Source organism: Equus quagga, chromosome 19, assembly GCF_021613505.1.
Source record: "Equus quagga isolate Etosha38 chromosome 19, UCLA_HA_Equagga_1.0, whole genome shotgun sequence".
NCBI lineage: Eukaryota > Metazoa > Chordata > Mammalia > Perissodactyla > Equidae > Equus > Equus quagga.
In genome coordinates, this window is record NC_060285.1 from 7,654,491 (window position 1) to 7,678,509 (window position 24,019).

The 24,019-nt window shown below is 48.6% G+C and overlaps 2 pseudogenes; both read left to right on the top strand.

Annotated features, from left to right (window-relative positions):
* Nucleotides 1–23,605, top strand: part of LOC124230535 (cytochrome P450 2D14-like) — a 55,476-nt pseudogene extending 31,871 nt beyond the window's left edge.
* Nucleotides 23,265–24,019, top strand: part of LOC124230536 (putative cytochrome P450 2D7) — a 1,693-nt pseudogene continuing 938 nt past the window's right edge.

The window sequence follows — 24,019 nt, forward strand, 5'->3', positions numbered from 1 at the left end:
GCACCCAGCCCACTCCTCATGGAGGCCCTGATGTACAATAAAGTATGATGCTCCAACCTGGCTTGAGTCCCACCTGGGCCCCCTGAGCAGCCCCTGACAGTGATGCAGCCTCAGCAGCCTCCCCATGGCCAGTTCCTACCCCTCCTTGATCCAGCCTCACCTGGCATTTGACCCCGTTTGAGAGAAGGGTATACTGAGGCTTCGAAGGTGACAGCTTACCCCCTAATGACCCATGGAGACCCAACACTGGCTGCTCAAATTAGTGACAAATCTACACATAGATCCTGGCTCTTGCCGAAAAAGGCTGGAATAAGCTTCTCAGAGACATCAGTGAGGACCTAGGGGGGATGGGGAAGGCCTCACTCAGCATGGATGCCATCATTTCTGGCCCAACTCCACCCACTTGACCACGTGCCAGCAGCTCAGCCAGCACCGTCAAGTCTGCTACCCCCCTTCATCTATGACACCCCAATAGGTAGGGAACTCAGGGATAGAAGGAAGGGATGTGCTGGTCAGCACCCAGGCTCAGTTCTCAGGTGCCAGTGTCCTCCCTGGGAAGCCTGGTGGCAGTCCAGGAGTTAGCACCTCCCTGAGCCTCTCGGTCACCCCAAGATAGGATGGTCCCCCTTTCCCAGTTCCTCAGGGATGCTCGTGTCCAGGTCCCTGCTCAGTAGGAGTTGCCTCCCGGACAGGCCATAGCTGGAGGAGGACACTTGTCTAGGCTCTGACCCAGGGCAGCCTCCTCTGAGTGGCCGGGCCAGGGGCTGGGAATGAGCCCATGGATGAGCTCTTCACCGATGACCTTGTTAGCCTGGAGCCCGGCTGGAGGGCAGGGACTGCCATTCTCTCCACCTGTCTCCACCCCCACAGTTGACTGGCTCTGGACTGAGCACACGGGCAGTGCCCAAGGGTTTCTCATGACTGTCTGCTTACCTGAGTCTTGGGCAGATCCCCTGGTGCATTTAGGTAACATCTTAGGGACCACCAACACTCAGGGCAGAAGCAGCCGCTCCAGGCCTTTGTTGCCAGAGGACCCCACCCAACAGCATCCCTGACAGGGGTTCCACCAGCGTCTTCCAGTTGTCCTTATGACAGGGAGCTCCCAGCTCTCAGGACTCAGGGAACTTGGTGTGTCCCTTGGTACTGAGCCTGAGGGCCAGAAGGGATCCCTTCAGCCTCTCCAGAGTGTCCACTGTTGTGTCAGGGCTTGGTGGCAGCAGGAGGCGTTTCTGCAGCTTGTCAGGACAGGGAGTGTGGACGGGATCACACTGGGTTTGTGAAGACATGAGGCCTCAGAGACGAGGCAGGCGAGTCTGCAGAAGCAGCAACTCTGTGGATTTATTGATACTTCGTCATTCGTGGTTCAGAGTCTCGGGGACGTCAGAGGCTGGGAACCAGCCCAGCTACACCTTCCTCAGGAGCTGGGGGACCCTACCCACGGGCCTTTCCTCCTTGCTCTCCACCTCAGAGGCCTCTGAAAAGCACAAACAAGCAGGCCCTCTGGATCTCTTGCTGGGAGGACCTTCCCCCAGATCCAGGGGTCCCCTGATGCCAGGGGAACTGGTCGGCATCAATAAAAGCTAGGTATTCTCTTAGCCCACGGGGACTGGCCTTGAGTTCCTGCCAACCAGGAAGGAAGCAAGAGGCAAGAGAGGCTCATTCAGGAAGTCAGGTCATCTTCCTATTGGACTTTTTCCCCACTCTGAGGGATGTGCCTCCATTTTTTTATGTTTGACTCTGACAGCTTTTTTTTTTTTTTTTTAAAGATTTTATTATTTCCTTTTTCTCCCCAACACCCCCTGGTACATAGTTGTATATTCTTCATTGTGGATTCTTCTAGTTGTGGCATGTGGGACGCTGCCTCAGCGTGGTTTGATGAGCAGTGCCATGTCCGCGCCCAGGATTCGAACCAATGAAACACTGGGCTGCCTGCAGCGGAGCGCGCGAACTTAACCACTCAGCCACGGGGCCAGCCCCGACTCTGACAGCTTTTAAGCATCACCTCTATCTCTTCCCTTGTCCCTCACATCTGGACAAGCTGATGATAAATCCCTAGTGCTCTCTCATTTGATCCCTACCAGAGTTTCAAGCTGCTACCCACACAAGTGAGGCCTCACCCAAGCCCATGACCAAATCACAGTAAATATCCAGGCCAGTCTCTTTTCCTGGCTCTCTCAAGCCATTTTGGACCTGCTTGAAAGGTCAGTCCTGCTTTGTCCGGAGACCTCAATGATGCATGTAGCAATGCCTTTCATACCTTCTTGGTGAGGGATGTTGTAATCAGTCCACATCCAAATCAAATTTTGAGTGGAGGTGTCTTTCTTGCTTTTCCAGGGTGACCATAACAAGAACATAAGGACTTACAGAGTTATAAAGAAGAAAGAAGTCTCAGTTTTAGGAATTCTAGTAGCAGCCAATTTCTCAACACCAACCCCTGAGGTAGAAGACAATGAGAATGGTCTTTAAAATACTATGGGAATGTTATTTCAATCTAGAATTCTATACCCAGCTGAAGTATTAATCAGGTGTGAATAGAGACATTTTGAGACATCTAAGGTCTCATAAACACTCCTTAGGAGCATAGTGATATCAGCAAACGGCAGAACTCTGAATATTGGCCACTCCAGAAGAGCAATGAAAAAACTGTCAAAGTGACCAGATACTTTTTCAGAAGTCTGGGAATGAACCAAAAACTCATGGCTACTCAGGAGCACTTTTGTCAAGGCAGATGGCTGAATCTCAGAATGAACAGCAAGCTCTGTGGCATTTCCACTTGTCTGGTCCTATCCTCCACTCTCCAGCTCAGCAGCAGCCTTGAAAATAACCACTCACACTCCTGGGGAGGCCTCCTGAGGGAGCACATGGCTCTGGAGCATTTTCAAAAAGTCTCGTTCTCAAATAATTGTCACTACTTTACTGGGAAGGGAGTTCCCTGGAAGCCCCAGTGTGCAGGGCTGTGTGTTTTTGCCCTGCAAGCTGCCTGAGTGCAAACAGCCTTTTCCTCAGGAGAGTGGGTTGAAAGTAACCAGAGGCCACAGTTCAAAAGGAAAGCTTCCTGAGCAATGGGTAGCAGTTGGGGCAAATGATACACTAACTACCAAGCTTAAAAGGAGAAGCTGGGGCATGAAGTGTCCACAGGGGCTTTGAAATCTCTGACACATTCCTAGGAATCCAAGAGGCCATGCGTATGTGTAGGGCTGTGTGCGGCTGTGTGTATATTCAGGAAAGTCTGGGCAGCCCTAAGCTCTCACCTCTGACTGACCTTGAGATTCTGTGCAAACGGGAAATGAGGGAAGAGGGAAAATTTTAAACTCTAGAGCTGAGTGTTGAAATCACATCCCAGAACACAGAGAGCCACTCTGTACAGCAAATCCTGGGAGAGTTATTGTTTCCAGGCACTTCAGGAAATCTCTAATCAACCATTAGTTGATCACCAAGCTAACTGAATAGAAACTTCAGTGGCCGCATACAAGGAATAGAGACTTAGCAGATTTTGATTAGAAAAGTCACTAAGCGAAGAAACAACTGACCCAAATAACAAGCCCTGGGGAGCAAAAAGAATCTAATTTTCAGAGTTGCCATATTATCTTATTTGAAATGTCTGGTTTTCAACAAAAAATTACAGTACTTGCAAAGGAACAAGAAAGCATGGCCCATTTACAGGAAAAAGGCAGTCAATGGAAACTGTCCCTGACAGTGAAGTTGCTGGACACAGACTGCATATCAGCTAATCCAATATGTTCACAGGACTAAATGGAACCTTGCATAAAGTATCAAGGAAAGTGGGAGAATGATGTCTCATTAATTAAAGACTATGCATAATGAGACAGAAATTATAAAAAGGAACCAAGTAGAAATTCTGGAGTTGACAAGTACAATAACTGATATGAGAGATCACTGCAGGAACTCAAGAGCAGATTTGAACAGGCAGAAGAAACATCAGTGAACATGAGGACAGGTCAGCTGAGCTGATCCAGGCTGAGGAACAGAAACAAGAATGAAGAACAATGAGCAGAGATTCAGAGACCTGTGGGGCAGCATGAAGCAGACCGCATACGCATAATAGGAGTCCCAGCAGAAGAAGAGAGAGATAAAGGGCTAGAAGGAATATTGGAAGAAATATTGTACACTGAGTACTCTAAAAAATGAGAAACATTGATCTATACATCCAAGAAACTCAGTCAACTCCAAGTAGGATAAAATCAGAGATTTACATCTAGACACATCATAATCCAACTGTCAAAAGTCAAGGAGAGAACTTTGAAAGCAGCAAGAATGATGTGAGACATACCTCATCATGAAAAAAGGATCTGTCCTCAATAACAATGACATCCAATTTCTAAACAGAAGCCATGGAGGCCAGAAAGTAGGGGGATGACAATATCCCTCAGGAACTGACTGGAGAGTATCACAAGCTTGGGAAATCAATTGTCCAGTTAGCGTAAATGGGGAGCTCAGAGAAGAACCCTGTTGCCCCTCGACACCCAGGTTTAAACTTGCCACGGCCAGGCCAGAGCCTGGGAATCTGGGCTGTGCTGCAAGTCGGGTGAGGACCCTGAGCCTTCGAGGGGGCAGCCTCCACCAGAAGAGGTCCCGTGCAGGCATCCAGGGGCATCAATGAGAACCAGGGCACTTGGTGCTGGGTCTATGTGTGAGAATCTGCACACCTTGAGTGCAACTGTGAGTTTGTATGTTTACATGAGTGTTTTCTGAGTGTAGGTGGCTTTGTGAGTGTGTAGATTTCTGTGTGGTGTTTCTATGTGTTTGTGTGCACGTGTGAGCATGAGGGTAAGAATCTGGGAATGGATGAGTGGTTTGTGTGTGATCAGGTGTGTCTGTGGAGGCAGGTGAGATCTGGGAAGGCAAAGACATATTCTGGGGACAAGATGTGACCACATTAGGGAGTGTCTGCCTAATGTGACAGGTGGGTGGGAGGATTACGTCCCAAGATCCAGGCTTCTTCCTCAGAGCTTGTACAATGCTAGGGGTGAGGACTTTCCTTTCCTCTTCCCTCCCCCAGGATCAGCACCAAGAGAGGAGGAAAAAACAGGACTTCTCTGGCCATTACTGCACCTGACCTTCCCTGGCCCCTTCCTGGACCCTCTGGCAGCACAGTCATCTGAAGAGGTAGCCTCAGGGCAGAGGAGAGAGGCCAGTCTCAGCTCCTTTATAAAGGGGCCCAGGCTGGTCAAACCCTCAGGGTTGGTGACAGTGACCTGCCTGGCCTGGTCCTGGTGCCTGATCTGGTAAGGAGCGCCAGTGTGTCCCAAGGAGCCCAGTGTCCGCTGAGGCAGCCATGGGGCTGCTGACCAGGGATCCATTGGGGCCCCTGACCATTACCGTGGCCATCTTCCTGCTCCTGGTGGACCTGAGGCACTGGCGCCAATGCTGGGCCCCACGCTACCCATCAGATCCCATGCCCCTGCCTGGGCTGGGCAACCTGCTGCAGGTGGACCTCCAGGACAGTGAGGAAGGTGGGGGGGAGTACAGATGTCCTGGAGACCCCATGTAGCAGCAGTCAGTGGTGGGTGAAGCCACAGGCTGGACAAGGAGCCGGTGGAAAGGAGGAGGCAGGTGTGAGAGGCCTCCTGGGGGAGGGCAGCTGGGCAAGGCCTGGGGGACAGTTTGAATTTTCCCATCAAAGGTCAGAGAGGGCAAAGGCCTGGAGGGGGTGGGCCTTGGCAGAGGGTTCGGGATGCAGTGGGACAGAGCTTCAGTCATGTAATCCTGAGTCCCTTCTGAGGACATCAGGAGGAAAGGTCCTGTGATTGGGGGAGAGGAGTCTGGTCATGAGCCTCATTTAAATCAGGAAATCGAGGCTGAGAGGGGACGGTGACCAGCTTCAAGTCTTTTGCAGCTGTGAGACCTTGGGCCTCACTGCTCACCTCTGTGAATGTCAGTTTTTTCACCTATAAAATGGGATGCTAACTTGGCCTACTGACAATGGTGGTGACCTCTGCAAAGTCACTGCTGGGTGGTCTGATCTAACGTGAGGTCCTCAACCATAGAGGATGTGACTCCCAATGTCATGAGGCCAGACAGACTCCTTGCACCTGCACTTGCAGCTGCACTCCTCAGCTGGCAGTTGAGGAGTCCCCCAAGGCTAACCCCAGGAGACTGTGGCCGGCAGCCTGGCGGGTTCCGGGCTTGACCAACGCCCTTGACCATCGACCTGCAGCTGCGGCATCGCTTCGGGGACGTGTTCAGGCTGCAGCTGGCCTGGATGCTCGAGGTTGTGCTCAACAGGCTGGCGGCCATGTGTGATACACTGGTGTACCTCAGCAAGGACTTGCCCACTGCTCTTTGGTTCCCACACTTGAGCTGTGGGTGGAGCCCAAAGCAAGTGGAGGAGGGGCAGACCCATCATTGCCGGGACTGGGCCCTTAGGGACCTGAGAACTGACCTGGCCTAACCCACGCAGGTCTCAATCGTGAGGCAGGGAGAATGGCTAGCAAATGGTCAGTGCAGGGCGTAGAGGAAGGAGCCTATACCAAGGCTGGGGCAGGAGGAGTGAGAGTGCCCCAGAGGACCGGTCTGTACAGGAAGGAGGTGGACCTGCGTGAGCAGGGAGAGGCGGTGGGGCTGGAACCAGTCCACAGCAGGAAGGGGGGTCATTGTGTGGAACTGAAGTGTGGAATTGGAGGCGGGGTAGGTCAAGGCGTTTGAGGGGTTGGCAGGGGTGGGTCTGACCCAAAAAGGGGAGACATTCTAAGCAGGTGCAGAGGGTGGGCAGGGACCCACATTCCAGCATCATCACCCATAGTTTACACTGGGGCTCACTCTTGCTGTTGCACATTCTATGAGTTTGGCCAAATGCATACAGACATGTATCCACCAGTATAGGGTCATACAGAGAAGTTTCATTGTCCCAAAAATCCTCTGGCTCCAGCTGTTCATCCCTCCCTCCCCTCAGCCCCAGGCAACCACTGATCTTTTTTCTGTCTCCATAGTTTTGCCTTTTCCAGAATGTCATTCAGGTGGAATCATTCAGGATGTAGCCTTTTCAGATTGCCTTCTTCCACCCCGTAAGAGGCATTTAAGGTTCATCCATGCATTTTCAAGGCTTGATGTCTCTTTTCTTTTGAGTGCTGAAGAATATTTCATTGTCACAATGTACCACAGTTTATCCATTCATCTTGGTTGCTTCTGAGGTCTGGTGATTATGAACGAAGTTGCTGTCAATATCCCTGTGCAGGTTTTTTGTGGACACAATTTCTCAACTCCTTTGAGTCAATATCAAATAGTATGATTTTTGGATTATGGTAAGAACGTTGTGTTTTACAAAGAACCGCTAAACTGCCTTCCAAAGTGGTGGTGCCATGAGGCGGGCCCAGTGGCGTAGTGGTTGGGCTCCGTCGCTCTGCTTCTGCGGCCCAGGGTTCGCAGGTTCCACCCGGGCCGACTTAGCACAACTCCTCAAGCCACGCTGTGGCAGCGTCCCACCTAGAGAAGAGGAGGATTGGCACAGATGTTAGCTCAGTGACAATCTTCCTCACAAAACAAACAAACAAAAACAAAGTGGCTGTGCCGTTTTGCGTTCTCACAGGCGGTGTATGAGACTTCCTGTTGCTCCACATCCTGCTCAGCACTCGGTGTTCTCAGTGTGCTGGATTTTGACCATTCTAACAGGGGTGTAGAGATGTATTTTTTTTAATAACTTTAAAATCCTGGTTAAAAACATATAAAATTTAGTATGTTACCCAGTAAGTGGACAGTTCAGTAGCGTCCAGTAGGTTCACATTGTTGCGCGGCGGGTCTCCAGAACCTTTTCATCCCGCCAAGCCCGAGCCCAGGACCCATAAACCAGCTCGGGGAGGCGGGCCCCGCCCAGCGCCCTCCCGCCCCCGTTCCCTCCTCGGCCGCGGCCCCCGGCGCCCCCCGGCGCCCGCCTGCGGAACTGCAGCCGCGGCCGCCCCGCCGGCGCCTCCGCCTGGATCCTGCGCTGCGAGGGCGGGTCCGCACGGAGTCAGGCGGGGCGGCCAGGCCCGGGGCCCGCAAGCTGCGCTCGGCTTCCGCTCTTCCTCTCGGTCCCCAGGGAGGAGCGGGAATGGGGGTTTCCCCAGGGCGCTCCATGCCTCTGGGGGAGGGGCATGGCGAGCAAAATGCCACCAAGTTTACCAGCGCCCGGGCTGGGGTGCAGCTCCCTACCTGATTCTAGGGCGCTCACCCAGGGTTTGCCTCGCATCGCGTTGGGGACCCAGGGCCAAGTCTTGATGCTTGGGGGACCAGGGCCGGGAGCTTCCTGCTCTGCCATCGTGCTGACGTCACCCCTGAACTCTAAGTCTCAGGTCGCAGTGTCCAGAGGACCCTTCCCTGTGCCAGCGAACACCTGTGACACATGTGGTCCTTGGGGGCCGCTCACCCCTCTACCCCAGCAGCATCATCAGAGCAGAAACCCAGCGAGGGCGGGCTGTGTTTCAAAAATCGAAGTCTCAGTAACCTACGTGTAGAGAGTAGTTCACAGCATGCGGGGTTTTTTAGTAGTTTTTGAAAATTATTTTATTCAGCTCATATTGGCTTACGGTATTACGTAAATTTCAGGTGTACATTATTATATATCAGTTTCTGTATAGACTGCCTCGTGTTTACCACCAATAGTCTAGTTTTCATGTCACCATACATATGTGCCACTTTACCCATTTCACCCTCCCCCTCTCCCCCTCCCCTCTTTCCCTCTGGTAACCACCAATCTGTTCTCTTTGTCCCTGTGTTTCTTTGTCTATCTTCAACATATGAATGAAATCATATGGTCTTTGTCTTTCCCTGTCTGACTTATTTCGCTTAGCACAATATCCTCAAAGTCCATCCAAGTTGTTGTAAGTGGCACAATTTTGACTTTTTTTATGCGTGAGTAGTATTCCATTGTGTGTGTATATATATTATCACATCTTCTTTATCCATTCATCCGTTGATGGGCACTTGGGTTGCTTCCACGTCTTGGCTATAGTGAATAATGCTGTGATGAACATAGGGGTACGTAAATCTCTTTGAATTTCTGATTTCATATTCTTTGGATAAATACCCAGTAGTGCAATAGCTGGAACATATATTTCTATTTTTGATTTTTTGAGAAACCTCAGTACTGTTTTCCATAGTGGCTGCACCAGTTTGCATTCCCACCTGCAGTGTAAGGGGGTTCCCTTTTCTCCACATCCTCTCCAACACTTGTTATTTCTTGTCTTGTTAGTTATAGCCATTCTGATGGATGTGAGATGATAGCTCACTGTAGTTTTGATTTGCATTTTCCTCATTAGTGATGTTGAACATCTTTTCGTGTGCCAGTTGGCCATCTGTATATTTTCTTTGGAAAAATGTCTATTCATATCCTCTGCTCATTTTTTGATCGGGTTGTTTATTTTTTTATTGTTGAATTGTTTGAGCTCTTTATATATTTTGGAAATCAACCTCTTGTCAGATATATGGTTCGAAAATATTTTCTCCCAGTTGGTGGGCTGTCTTTTTGTTTTGCTGATGGTTTACTTTGCCGTGCAGAAGCATTTTAGTCTGATGCAGTCCCATTTGTTTGTTTTTTCCTTTGTTTCCCTTGCCTGGGTAGACATGGTATTCACAAAGATACTGTTAAGACTCATGTCAAGGAGTGTACTGCATATGATTTCTTCTAGGACTTTTATGGTTTCAGGTATTACATTCAAGTCTTTAATCCATGTTGAGTTAATTTTCTATATGGGATAAGATAATGGTCTAGTTTCATTCTTTTGCATGTTGCTGTCCAGTTTTCCCAACTCCATTTATTGAAGAGACTTTCCTTCCTCCATTGTGTGTTCTTGGTTCCTTCGTCGCAGATTAGCTGTTCATAGATGTGTGGTAATATTTCTGTGCTCTCACTTCTGTTCCATTAATCTGTGTGTCTGTTTTTCTACCAGTACCATGCTGTTTTGATTACTATAGCCTTGTAGCATATTTTGAATTCAGGGGTTGTGATACCTCCCGCTTTTATTTATTTTTTTTTCCTCAGGATGACTTTGGCTTTCTGGCGTCTTTTGCGGTTGCATATAAATTTTAGACTTCTTTGTTTTATTTCCATGAAGAATATCCTTGGGATTCTGATGGGGATCGCATTGAATCTGTGGAATGCTTTATGTAACATAGACATTTCAACTATGTTTATTTTTCCAGTCCGTAAGCCTGGAATACCTTTCTGTTTCTTTATATCTTCTTTAAGTTCTTTCAGCAATGTCTTCATTGCTGAAAGTTTTCAGTGTGTAGGTCTTTCACCTCCTTGGTTAAACTTAACCCTAGGTATTTTATTCTTTCTGTTGAGATCATAAACGGGATTGTATTCTTGATTTCTCTTTCTGCTAGTTTGTTATTAATGTAGAGAAATGCAACTGATTTTTCTATGTTGATTTTGTACCCTGTAATTTTACCTTATTCATTCATTATTTCCGATCGTTCTGGTGGATTCTTTAGGGTTTTCCACGCATAGAATCATGGCATCTGCAAATAGCGACAGTTTTACTTCATCCTCTGCAATTTGGATCCTTTTTATCTCTTTTTCTTGCCTAATTGCTCTGGCTAAAACTTCTAGTACGATGTTGATTAAGAGTTGTGAGAGTGGTCATCCTTGTCTGGTTCTTGTCGTCAGAGGAATGGCTTTCAGTTTAGAACCATTGAGTATGATGTTATCTGTGAGTTTGTCATATATGGCCTTTATTATATTGAGGTTGAGCAGGTGTTTTGAGATGGCCAAAAATGCTGCTCTGTGACTTTCACCTCCTGAGGTGACCCCTGAGACTCAGTCTCCTCCATGCCTTGGGGACCATAAAGCCACCAGCCTTACAGGGCTGTGGGGAGACACGCAGAGTGAGCAGCAGTGCCTGGCACGTGAGTGCCTGATCGATGGGAGCTGCAATTGCACTATGATTGCAAAGGCCATTAGCCTCGTGGTGTACTGTGTGCTCATTGTACTCATGTGATTTCCTCAAGGCTGCCTCATCCTGGGTAACAGGCCCCTAGTATCAGGGGGCTCTGCCTGAATTATAGGCATGTCTGTCCCTGCCCTTCATGTCCACATTAGGGTGACTGCTTGGGAGGGCGTGACAAGTCCAAAACAAAGGGTGGATAAAGATAATTTATTGAGGGCCACTGTGTGACCAACACTCACACCATCTTGTCCTCTGCCCCCCTGCTAACACCACCTGATTCTGACAGTGCTGGAAAGAAAGTTGCTGCCCACAGGACAGGACATTCAACTGAGACCAAATAGGCCACAGGCTGGGTCTGGGAGGTACTCAGGGTGCCTGTGAGTCTTGTTCTCCTGTCTATTGAGTGGCATCAAAACTGCTCTCTCAGCCACATGGAGGCCCAGCAACCCCAGTTCCCTACAGTCCTGACCTTGGCCAACTTGCAAAGCCTCAGTATCGAGCTGTCCTCCTCCTGCTGCCGCTCACCCCCTGCTCAGTACTCTGCTGTGGCCCTTTGGTCCAGCTGCCAGGTCACCTTCAACTGTGGTGCCAAGTCAGTCAAAGTCCTCCAGGAGTCTTCCCAGAGAGTCCTGCTCCAGCCTGGGGCAGTGTCCCCACGACTCTCAGAGCAGTCCCCTCACTGCTGACCTGGCCTGTCAGCTCTCTGCCAACCTGCTCCTCCCCTTGGCATGAGCATCTTGGAGCAGGGGCCCACCATCGTTTCCCCTCAGGCTGCGAGTGCCCCGCCCAGCATGTGGGATGTCCAGCAGGGCTGGAACACAGTCCAAGGCCTGAGCAAGGCAAGTTGCAGGGAATATGGGTAAACTGAGGAAGGCCCACTGGGCCCCAGCAGGCTACACCCTCTGGCCCTGGGCCATGCAGGAGAGTGGGGCTGCGGGTATTCAGAACGGGAGGAGCAGCTCTCACAGCCAAGCAGGAACTGCAAACGTTGAAAGCCAACAGCAAGAGGCCCCAGCCCCGGGGAGCCATCTCTGGGTGGCCATCTCTGAATGGGGGATGTCCAGAGGCTCTCTGGGAAGAAGCTGGTCCTCTTACTTTTGGGGAGGGAGGGAGGGAGAGAACTGGGAGGACACAGGCGTGGGGAGTGCCTCCTGTAGGCCCTGTTTCATCTGGGGGAGAGAATTCTCCAGCTGGTTCCAGGATGAGAACTTGCCTCACATACCCCTGGGATGGCTGTGGGGGCCTGACTCCCTCCCAGGAAATGCCCCTCCCCCACCCTCTGGGCTCCTGAGCCTTCCCATCTGAGTGGGTTTTGGCCTCAGAGAGTTCCTATCAGCTTCACTGATTTAAAAACTCAGCCTCAAATCCAAACCCTTTTGTTGAAGAAGGAGGGTGCTGAGGCCAGTGGGCAGCAGCCCTGCCCTGGCATGGTTTGTTCTCTCCCAGCTCCACGCCCGCCCCCCCTCACCTCCCTACTTGCAGGGGGCAAGAGGCTGAGCAAGAGGGAGGGCTTGGTAGCCAAAATTCCAGCCAGGAGGTGGCACACACTGGCGTGGGGTGGTGCTGGGGTTCGCATCTTTCCTTGAGGGACCACAGAGTCAGGGTGGGAAGGGATGGGGCTGGAGCAGGGGGACCTGGCCCAGGGTGAGGGAGACGGCTGGTAAAGGGGGAGGCCCGAGAATCCATTCCGTGTGGTCCTCCGTAGACCTGTGAGGGTGTAAAGACATTACATCGGCGCCACTAGCTTTCCATCTCTTTGTCTTCCTGAAAGAGTTTGAGCAGCTGATGTTCAAGGATGAATGATCATGAGGAGGAAGCAGGCCCACTCCTCTGGGGACAGTCACATCCTATGCTAGGACACCCTAGTACCCTGAGCTTCCTGGCAGCTCAGTCAACAAGAGCGAGTACCTACCCCACGTTTCTCTGAGTCAGGAAAGTGGACACAGGCCCGAGGAGATTCATCACCTGGGTGGCCTCAAGAGCTGGGAGGTCCAAGGACCAGTTTGTAACCAACTTAGGAAGGGTCTCTTGATCTTTGAACTGGTTGGTTGGGTGACTAGGGAGCTCTGAAAACAACCCTGCTGCCTCCCCACCCCCAGATTCAAACGTGTGATGACCACGACCCTGGGGAAACCAAGGAGCTGAGCCAAATGCCAGCCAGATGAGGGTCCTCAGCATCCCTGCCCGCAGCCTCCAGGTGGTGAGAGTAGGGGATCAAGGGTATTGGCTGCAGGGAACCATTTTGAACACGTGCCCTGGTGCTGAGTGTGCATGTGTGGTTTTTGGTTTAAGTGGTGCATGTATTAACGTGTGTGTCTATGTGTTTTTGTGGGTGTGCAAATGTGTGTGTGCATGTGCTTGAGTGTCAGTATGTAAGCATGTGGGTAGTGTCTGATTGTGTGAGTAGTTTGTGAGTGTGTGATCTGTGTCAGTGTGTATTGAGTGTGTATTTCCTGAAGTGGGGGCCATGGAGAATTTTAATCATCTCCCACCCCGACCACCACCAGTGAGCCCTCTGATCATGTGACCTCCCAACAGCAAGTACCAGTACAAACCTAGGAGATGAAGGTCACTCAGGAGGAGGCAGGTGAGATATGGGATGAGGCTGTGACCCCATTAGGGAGTGTAAGGCTTTGTGACAGGTGGGTGGCAGGATCAAGTCCAAAGACTGCTGATTCTTCCTCAGAGCCTGCACAATGCTGGAGAATCAGGCTGGGGGTGGGGACTTCCATTTTCTCCCACTCCACCCAGGATAACCACCTGGAGAGGGCAGCAGGGAGAGGACTTCTGTGGCCACCCCTGCACTGACCTTCCCCGGCCCCTCCTGCACCCTCTGGCAGCAGTCTCCCGAACAGGTTGGTTCAGAGCAGAGGACAAAGGCCAGTCTCAGCTTCCTTTAGGGAGAGCCTAAGCTGGTTGAGCCCTCAAGGTTGATGAGAGAGCCCTGCCTGGCCTGGCCCTAGTGCCTGATGTGGTCAGGGGTGCCATAGCCTCCAGACAAGCCCAGTGTGCACTGAGGCAGCCATGAGGCTGCTGACTGGGGAGACACTGGGGCCCCTGGCCATGGCCATGGCCATCTTCCTGCTCCTGGTGGACCTGATGCACTGGCGCCAACACTGGGCTGCATGCTACCCCCAGACCCCATGCCCCTGCCTGGGCTGGGCAACCTGCTGCAGGTGGACTTCCTGGACCTGTGTTGCTGCTTTACTCAGGTGAAGAAGGTGGGAGGTGGGCACAGAGGTGCTGAGGACCATACATGTCAGCAGACAGTGGGTGGTGGTGATGCCACAGGCTGGACAAGGAGCTGGTGGAAAGGAGGAGGCAGGTGTGAGAGGCCTCCTGGGGGAGGGCAGCTGGGCAGGGCCTGGGGGACGGTTTGAATTTTCCATCAAAGGTCAGAGAGGGCAAAGGCTTGGGGGGGTGGGACTTGGCAGTGAGTTTGGGATGTATTTGGGTGCAGCTTAAGTTCTGTGATCCCGAGTCCCTTCTGATGACATCAGGAGGAAAGGTCTTGAGATTGAGGGAACAATGCTTAGTTATCCATCTAACCAAAGTGAGACTCACTGAAAAAAAGAGAAAATCTTTATAGTCTCTTTATCAAGAGCAGACTAAAAGTTCAAGAAAATTATCCCTTTTAGGAGAAAGAAAACCAAATTTTAATTTTGCACCAGCTTACTTTTGATATTAAAACTGATTCACTTAATTAGATTTGTTGTAATCTTAGCCAACTTGACCATGCACAAGGTCAAGGTTTCCTCGTTCTCAAACCTTCTCTAACTTTATTTTTACACTCAGAATTTGTCACATGCCTTCTTTGTTCCCTCCTAGTACTTTAGGACAAAATTATCTTTCTTAACAAAACAAACAAAAATATTTCCATTCTTTATACCTTCTTTACTGAAAACATATATCCTACTTTCCTTCAATACAAATGAAACTGGTAAACAGTTACCCATTGATGATTAGGTAGCTAGTAACTAAAGTTTTTTTTTTTTAATTACTGATTATAGCCTTTAGCTGTTCACCCACCCATTGTTAACTATGTTGCTTAGGCAATATGCTATCTCACTCCCACAAAGTTCCTATTGATAACACCTCCCTGGAGCCTGGGTCACCATGGTAATGGGATGTTTGAGCTGTTTTTCAGGAATTAGGAATTAGGAATTGTCCAGTTCAGGCTGGTTGAGACCATCAACCCATCTCCTGGGCTTGCACTGATCCCTGATAAGTCACCTTTTGACATGAAGAGGCTAAAAACCCCACCCTCAGATCTTGCTAATGCCACCATTTTGTGAACATACATCCCATGAAGAGGTGTGAAGTCTGACTACACTTTTTCAGATCATCAATTACCTCACCTCTCCTCACCTTCAGTCATCTCTTTCCAAACTTTGGACCACCTTGCCCCCTAACCCATAAATATCCCCAAGTCCCCATTTTCAGGGAGGCGGATATGAGACTCATTCTCCTACTTCCTTGTTTGGCTGCCTTATGATTAAACCCTCTCTCTGCTGCAATCTTGTCATCTGTGATTGGTTTTCTGGGCAAGGGGCAAAAACAGACTGGGTTTGGTAACACAAAGATGTTTTCCTTATTAATTTTTAGTAGGTTTAATTACATATATTAATCAGAATTCTTAACCCTTACAGACCTTAATTTTTAGTGAAAACTAAGAAGTAAACAATTTTGAACTGTCTTTTACATTAGCATTCTGTGGCTTGGAAAATTTATAAACACTTTTCATAATTTCTAGAAAAATGCTATTTTGTAGTACAACTTTTAATGAAATACAAGACATGTTTATTAATAGACTCAAACATCTTTTGGTTTCTCTGTAATAAGAGACCAAAAGTTGATAAACTTAGACATGTTTAGCAATAATGTTTTGGTATTTTATCTTATTTGAAAATGACCTAGATATTCAATGATTTTTTTCATTTAATTTCACCTAGCAAAACTTCAAAGTTTCAAGTTGCCCCAGAGATTTTGGAAGTTATTTATTTATTTATTTATTTATTTATTTATTTATTTATTTATTTCAGGGGAAGATGGGCCCTGAGCTAACATCTGTTGCCACTCTTCCTCCTTATTTGCCTCCCCCTCTTAAGCCCCAGTACACAGTTGCGTATAGCTGTAACTCCTTCCGGCCCTTCTCTGTGAGCTGCCACCACAGCAGGTCTGCTGACAGACAAATTGTGTGGTCCCACTCCTGGGAACCAAAGCAGTCTGCTGAAGTGGATCCCAGCAAACTTTAACCACTAGACCATCAGAGCTGTCTCTGGAAGTTATTTTAAATACACATGCCATAAAACATAATTATTGTTAAAAAGTTTGCCCAAAAACTTTTATCTGTTTCACATCTATTTAGTTTACTTGTTGCCAATAATTAGTTAGATTGCCTGTCAAACTTCATGAAACCTTAGACAAAATTAGCTATCATTTTAAGTTACTGTTTTTGTTAACTAGTTTTATAACACAGATAACATGAGTTTATTTCACTAATAAAGGCTTCATGTCTACGTCATATCCAATGTTCATAACTCTTAGTACAAGCCTGTTTCATTCAAACAGGCAAACTTAAATAAGTTTTCATTTACCGAAGATTAATTTATATCATGTTAGCTTGAAAAACGTCTGGGTTAGTTTCTGTTACGTTTAGAAATAATTTATATAAGTGCTTACTTTAAGCCAAATCAATAGAGCTCTTAATTTGGGCCAGACCATTCAGAAGTAGAAAAATATCTCACATTTACAACATATATGTGTAGACATGCATGAGGACACAGGTAGACACAGAGAGAGAGCTTACAGCTTCTATTAAATTTTTGGTATGAATCAGATGCAATACAAAGTTCACTAGTTTATTAAATAATTGGAGCCAAATTCTGTTTTGGTAGCTGGAAAGGTTATCTTATTAAATGGTTGGGTTTTTTTTTCTCTGATGAGAACCATTTGCATTTCAAAGAAGGAGTCTCAGGTCTTAGAGAAGATGGGAGCAGAAAATTTACATCACAAAAGCATAGAGAAAGCATTCAAGTTTTCTTCAAGATGGTGTTTCTGGGACATATTCACCTCATCAGTTTCTAACATCTCAATAATATCTACAAGCATTTGGAGAGGAACAGAGGAGGCTTTTGGACTGGCAAAAGAACAAGTGAACTTTGAACCACCTTCTAGAGACATACCTCTGGCCTTGCAGGGATTTGCAAGACAAACTCAGTTGTTTCTGTTACTACACAAACAGCATGATCCGCGAGACAAAAGCCAACCGTCAAGAGGCAAGATGGTGGCAGAGAAAGGGCATTTCATTACAGCTTGCTAGCAAGGGGGGAGATGGCCAGCTAATGTCTGAAAGAACCTTCTTAAGGGGTCACAGAATCTTGAAGCAGCTATATAGGCCAGCAGGTTATAGTGGAGGGGTTAGGAATGTTGACCCAGGCGTCACCACACCAGATGTTTCAGTATTCATTGATGAGGGCTATCACCATAGACTCTGTGTTCGGGGGTCATCACATTCCTAAGGAACTTAAAAGAATGAAGTTATCGTCTTTTTGCAGCTGGGAGGTACGCGTACAAATAGGGGTCATAACATCTACAGAGCAGGTGGGTCTCCTGGAGGGTGCATATCCAGCCAGGTTAGTTAGAGATCATTCAAAGTTACAATACCGTTTCTTTTCTACCATATGGCTTCCCTTACGCCAACCTCCTGTTGAGCTGGTATCATTCTCTGCCTCCATGATGGGTGGTAGATTCTGGTGCCGGGAAGCCGAGGAGTAGGGGTTTGGGAAGCTTCAGTTTCTTACAAGGACTTGTAATTAGTCAAAACTTCCCCATGAGGCTCCCTGGCTTTTAACAATTTGTAACTTCTATTTACCTTGTGAAGCTCAGGGACACAAAGGCCAAAGAAACCGATATTTACATACAAACATAATTAAAGAAGGAAGGAAAGCGGAAGGGGCTCAGGAGTGCCAGGTGTGGGATCATCACAGACCCTCAGCAGACTCTCCTTAGACAAAAGTTTCTAATCTGCTGAATGTGACATTCCTAAGGAATCTAAGAAAACAGTTATTTTCTTATCGGAGAGAGACAGAACGGTTTAGACAGAGGACTTAAATCTTCTGCTAACAAGTCATTTTAGCTACTGATTACCGACTGGCTCCTTAGTGGCTTGCCTCCAAGCAGTTTTCAGTGTTTCTCTAAAGCACACTGAGAGAACAAGCTGGGGAGGGGGCTTAGACATGGAGTCTCGCATGTTAACTTGGTTTCAAACGTATGGCACCTTTTAAAACGTCTGTACAAAGTGCTTAATAAAGGCCCTCCTTCCAAGTGCACAGTTCAACTCTAGACCATTTGCCTTGCGGGAGGGGGGTGGAGCTTTCATTAGAGTAGTCATTGCAAGAGCTTTCTAAAAGTTTTCTCAATTTAGAAGTTTTCCAATTTAAGGACCTATTGTCTGCCCATTGACAAGTAGGATCTTAATAGCAACTCAAACCAATAAGCCTTTTGTGGCTTAACCAGGACCCAAGAGCAATCTCCAAAAGAGAGTCCATAAAAGCAGCCCTCACAACATCTGGAAAGTTCACTCCCAAAAGTAGTCTAAGAAAAGAAAGGCCTCTGTTGCACAGCTGGTAGCGCACAAACAAGCAGTGAAGGCTGACGTGACAAAGGCCCCCGATGGACTGGGACCCCTCATGAGAAACTCCCCTGAGAGCTGATACAACCAGATGAAGAGAGTACATCCCGGAACGCCAGTTCTACTCTACTAGCCATCAAGATGCACACTGGTACATGCATCCTCTGAATGGCGGAGACCAAAGAGGTCACACAGCCAAGCTCTCAAAACATAGAACAAGACAAAAGAAAAAGCCTCATCCTATGTGCACTTAACAGCTTTAGCTAAGCCTTGGGTCTCTCGGAGCCAAACTAATACCTAGGAGGGAGGTGCTGTAGGGGTGGAGATTGTGTGTGTTTTATAGAGTACCTCATTGTATGGAAATTTTCTTGAGGTTGGCAGGGGACCTGTTGTCATCTACCTGGTTCCATGACCAGCTTATCCTATCATGGGAGTCTTCTTGAGGCAGTGCACACCCTGATGGCTCTTAACTGCTCCACTCGTGCCCACCAATATTGCAGCTCTTTTGGCTTCCAAGACGCCCCTTAGACAGCTTTCACCTTGTGCGCATATTAACCCCCAGCAAAGTTCGCTCCACGCTGGACCAGATAACAGCTGACAGAGATGCCTGCATCTTGCCCTATCCTTTTTCCTTTCTGTGTCAAATGACACAGAAGACAGGGACAAGGAAAAATGTGACCACCTCTGGAAGGAGAAGGATCAATAAACCAATGAGCACTGAGACCATTTTTTACCCAGAATAACTGAATGATCCATTGTCTGGCCATTTTCTCCAGAGTCTAACAATATTATGCCTGTGCAGCCTAATAAAAGAATATCATCTTTTCCTTTTTCATGGGCTTGAAGATACAGTTGCCCAGTTTGGGAGAATGCAGCCTAGGGGGACATTGGTGGAGAATGAATTTTCATTTCCCATTATTTCAGAATTTAGACTTGGCAGGTCAAAAGTATACTTATGCTGCAGCTCGAACCAGAGAGCAAAAATATGGGATATCCCCAAAACCAAGACCCTCACAGTGAAGGCCAAACAAAGGCTTCCTTTTTGGAAGTCAAAGCAGAAGGAAGAAGAAATAAGAATCTGGTCACTTGTACCAAAGTTACCAAAAAGACATTTTCCAAACCCAGAAATCATTTCTCTATTGCAAAAGAAGCTACGTGCCAGAGTTGGCGGTGTTAAGGCAGGAAAAAAAATTCCAGAATGGGCCCTGGGACAGGTGGTCCCAGGGAGCTGCTGGACTCATCCACTGGTTCACCACACTGGCAAGGGGCTGATGAACTGCGGGCAAAAGAGTCCATTTGGACTTTCCTCCTGGCTGAGTCACCAAATTGTTGCTGGACTAGGTTCATTTTGCCTGATGCACAGTTATGCCAATCACCAAGGCAACAAGTTTGCAAAGAGAAAGGATTTTATCTCAAGACAGCCAAGCAAGGAGGTGGGAGAATAAATCTCAGATCAACAATGGGGACTCAGGGATACTTATGGGGTAGGGGCAAGGTGGTCTGAAGTGTGGGAATAGATGGTATTGGAAGTGAGGAGAAGTGAGGTAATTGATGATCTGCACAAGCGTAGTCAAGCTTCGTGCCTCTTCACAGGATTCGTGTTCACAAAATGGCGGTGTCAACATGACTGAGGGTGGAGTTTTTAGCTCCTTGATGTCAAAAAGTTCACTTACTGAGCATTTGTGCAGGCCCAGTTGATGAGTTGGTGGTCTCAACTGGCCTTAACTGGACAAGGTGTCTCAGTTCCTGAAAAACCACTCTTAATTACTCTCTTGATAAGTTGGGGTCAGTGGAACTGGTCCCAGAGGGCCTGTGGTTACTGGGATGGCGGCTGGAGAAGAGGAGATGAACGTAACCCCTGACCTGCACCATCCCCTCTCAGGATGCCCCTTTAGACGCAACACCCTCTTGAATAAAGCAGTGAGAAAGGTGATCTCCTCCCTCACCTATGGGCGCCACTTCGATTACAACAACCCACGCTCCCTCAAGCTATGGGACTGAACACAGCATTTACTGAAGGAGGAGTCAGGCTGCTTGCCTCAGGTGCGGAGTGGAGGGGGCCAAGGAGCCCTGCAGGCGAGCTCCATGGAGGAGAACTCTATGCTGCAATGGGCCTCCATGAAGGAGGGTTTGTCTAGAGGAGTACTGGGTGAGAGGGACCCAGGAGAGGACTAAGGTGCCAGTATATCCTTCATTGGAAGCCAATAGAACCCATGAGCTGCCGATTTTAGGTTTATCCTTCTGGGTTCCAGGCCAGGAGAGAGGGTCAAGGTCAGAACTTAGAGAGGAACCATGTCAATGGAGGGGCCACCTCTGAGGTGGCTGGAACCTGACTGGGCCCAGGAGAACACCTGAGCAGAGAGAGGACCCAGGACCCCACGTCTATGCACAAAACAAGTGCTGACGCGATTCCTATGCTCCTACACATCCTGGGGCTGCCTGCCAACGTCTTTCCGGGACATAGGACCTTCATAGCCCTGATGGATGAACTCACTGCCAAACACATAATGGCATGGGACCTGGCCCAGCAACGCTGAGACTTGACTGACAGCTTCCTGAATGAGGTAGAGAAGGTGAGCTGACAGGGACAGGGACAGAGGTTGTGGGTTGAGGGCCCCATGAGGCAAACCTGGGCAAGGTGGGACCTATGTATCACCCAGTGACCAGACACCTGGGCTGATGGGTGCAGAGTAGGAGGCCATCTGGGGGCTTCCTTCCTCTGCCCCTGAACCCCCCGTCTCTGCATTGCCTGGGCCAGGGGGAACCTCAAGAACAGCTTCAATGATGACAACTTGCGACTGATGGTGGCTGACATTTTCTTTGCCAGGATGGTAACCACATTGACCACACTGGTCTGGACCCTCCTGCTTATGATCCTGCACCTGGATGTGAAGCATGAGGCCAACCTGGGGTCCCAGTGGGCTAGGCAAAGGAGGACAGGGACAGGTTGGGGGCCCTGAGCTTGTTTTGGCCACCAGGAGCTCCAAACAGAGACTAGGCCCTGAATCAGAGGTCAGAGTGACCTCCTCCTCCAGGTGAGCAGAGCCCCTGCACAGGAGTCAGGAGGAGGTCAGGGTCCACCCTTAGGGTTCTGACCACTAAGGGGAAACTTCTCTGTCCAGGCCGTGTCCAACAAGAGATTGATGAGGCGACAGGGCAGGTGCAACAACCAGAGATGGGGGACCAGGCCCGCATGCCCTTCACCATGGCCGTGGTCCATGAGGTGCAGCGCTTTGGGGACATCATCCCACTGGGCCTGCCCCACATGACATCCCGTGACATTGAAGTGCAGGGCTTCCTCATCCCCAAGGTAGGCCTGCGGCCCTCCTCACCCCAGCTCAGCTCCACGTGCCCCCTGCTAGCCCCAGGTTGACCATTACCAGGTGGGACCAGGACCGGAAATCAAGCCACCTTGGCCTTATTCCAAAGTCACCAACTGTCCAGCCTGGTTGGGTGTGGGAATGAAGTAGAGACAGAGCTAGCCCCGTCCATTCAGAACCCCCAGTCATGGGCGGGAGGTGACACAAACTAAAAGATGCCCCAGTGTGTTGGAGGAGCAGTGCATGCAAGGACAGGTGGCGATGAGCATGCCCATCGGAGGCTGGTCGCTTTGCCCTGCCATGGGGACAGGGTGGGTACCATGAAGTTTCTTGGGCTGAGATTGACTTGGAAGAGTCCAGGTGTGTGCCAGGCAGAGATTGTGGCCCAGGAGTGTTTGGTGGCAGGGGTCCAGGCAACCCCCAGCCCAGACCCCACCCAGGAGGCATCTCCTGCCAGGGGCCCACCCTCATCACCAACCTGTCATCGGTGCTGAAGGACAAGACCATCTGGAAGAAGCCCTTCTGCATCCACCCTGAGCGCTTCCTGTACGCCCAGGACCACTTTGTCAAGCAGGAGGGCTTCATGTCCGTCTCAGCAGGTGCCTGTGGGAAGCCCGGCTAGCTGCCCCTTGCGGGGGAGGCTTGGTGGTGTGGAGGCCAAGTCCCCAGGCTCACTGACCCCCTCATACCCACCCACAGGCCGCCACTCATGCCTCGGGGAGCCGACCTTCTACTTTCTGTCTCTGTGATTTTGATTACTCTAGGGACCTCACATAGGTGGAATCATACGGTATTTGTCATTTTATGACTTACATTTCAGTAAGCATGATGTCCTCAAGGTTCCTCCGTGTTGTGACATGTGTTTGAACTTCCTTCCTTTTTTTTTAGACTGAATAACGCTCCATTGGACGTATAGGCCACATTCGCTTTCCCTTGATTTGTCGATGGACAGTTGGGTCGCTTCTACCCGTCAGCTACTGTGAATAACGCTGCTGTGAACATGGGGTACAAATACCTCTTTGAGACTCTGCTTTCAGTTTGTGGATATGGAAGCACTAGGCTGTTTCCCACAGCAGCTGCCCCGTTTCACACTCCCACCAACAGGGCACAAGGGTCCGATTCTCCACATCTTTGTCAACACTTGCTATTTTCTGTTCTGACGACAGTAGGCATCCGATGGGTGTGAGGTGTTATTTCATTGTGCTTTTGATTTGCATTTCCCTAGAGCTGAGTGATGTAGAGCATCTTTTCATGTGCTTATCGTCCATTTGTATATCTTCTTTGTAGAACTGTCTATTCGAGTTCTTCGCCCGTTTTAAAATCAAGCTGTGTGTTTTGCTGTTGTTGCTCTTTGAGAGTTTCAGGAGTTCTCTGTATATTCTAGATATTAATCCCTTATCAGATACAGTCGTGTGCCGCCTCACAATGTGTGGGTATGACGACTGCATGTGTAACAGCGGTCCCATAAGATTGGTACCATGTAGCCTAGGTGTGTAGTAGGCTATACCACCTAGATTTGTGTAAGGACCTGCTATGATGTTCACACAATGATGAAATCACCTAAGGATGCATTTTTTAAAACGTGTCCCCATCTTTAAGCGATGCGTGACTTTACGTGATTTGAAAATATGTCTCCGGTTCTGCAAGTTAGCTTTTTATTCTGTTGACAGCATCTTTTGATGTGCAATATTTTTAATTTTTATGAAGTCCACCTTGTCTGCTTTTTCTTTGTTGCCTGCACCTTTGATGTCACATCCAAGAAATTACTGCCAAATCCAATGTTGAGAACCTTTCTCCTATGAATTTTCTTAGTTTTCTTCAAAGAGTTTTCTCCTTTTAGCTCTTACATTCAAGTCTTTGATCCATTTGAATTAATTTTTATATATGGTGCTGGGTAAAGGTCGAACTTCATTCGTTTGCATTAAGATATCCAGATTTTCCAGCACCATTTGTTGAAAAGACAGTCATTTCCCCCATTGGATGGTCTTATTACCCATGTCGAGATCATTGGACTATACATGAGAGTATATTTCTGGGCCTTCTGTTCTCTTCTGTTGGTCTATATCTGTCTTTCTGCCGTTACCACAGTGTATTGATTACTGTAGCTTTGTAGTAATTTTTAAAATCAGGAAATATGAGTTTTATTCTTCCTTTTCAAGATTGTTTTGGCTATTTGGGGT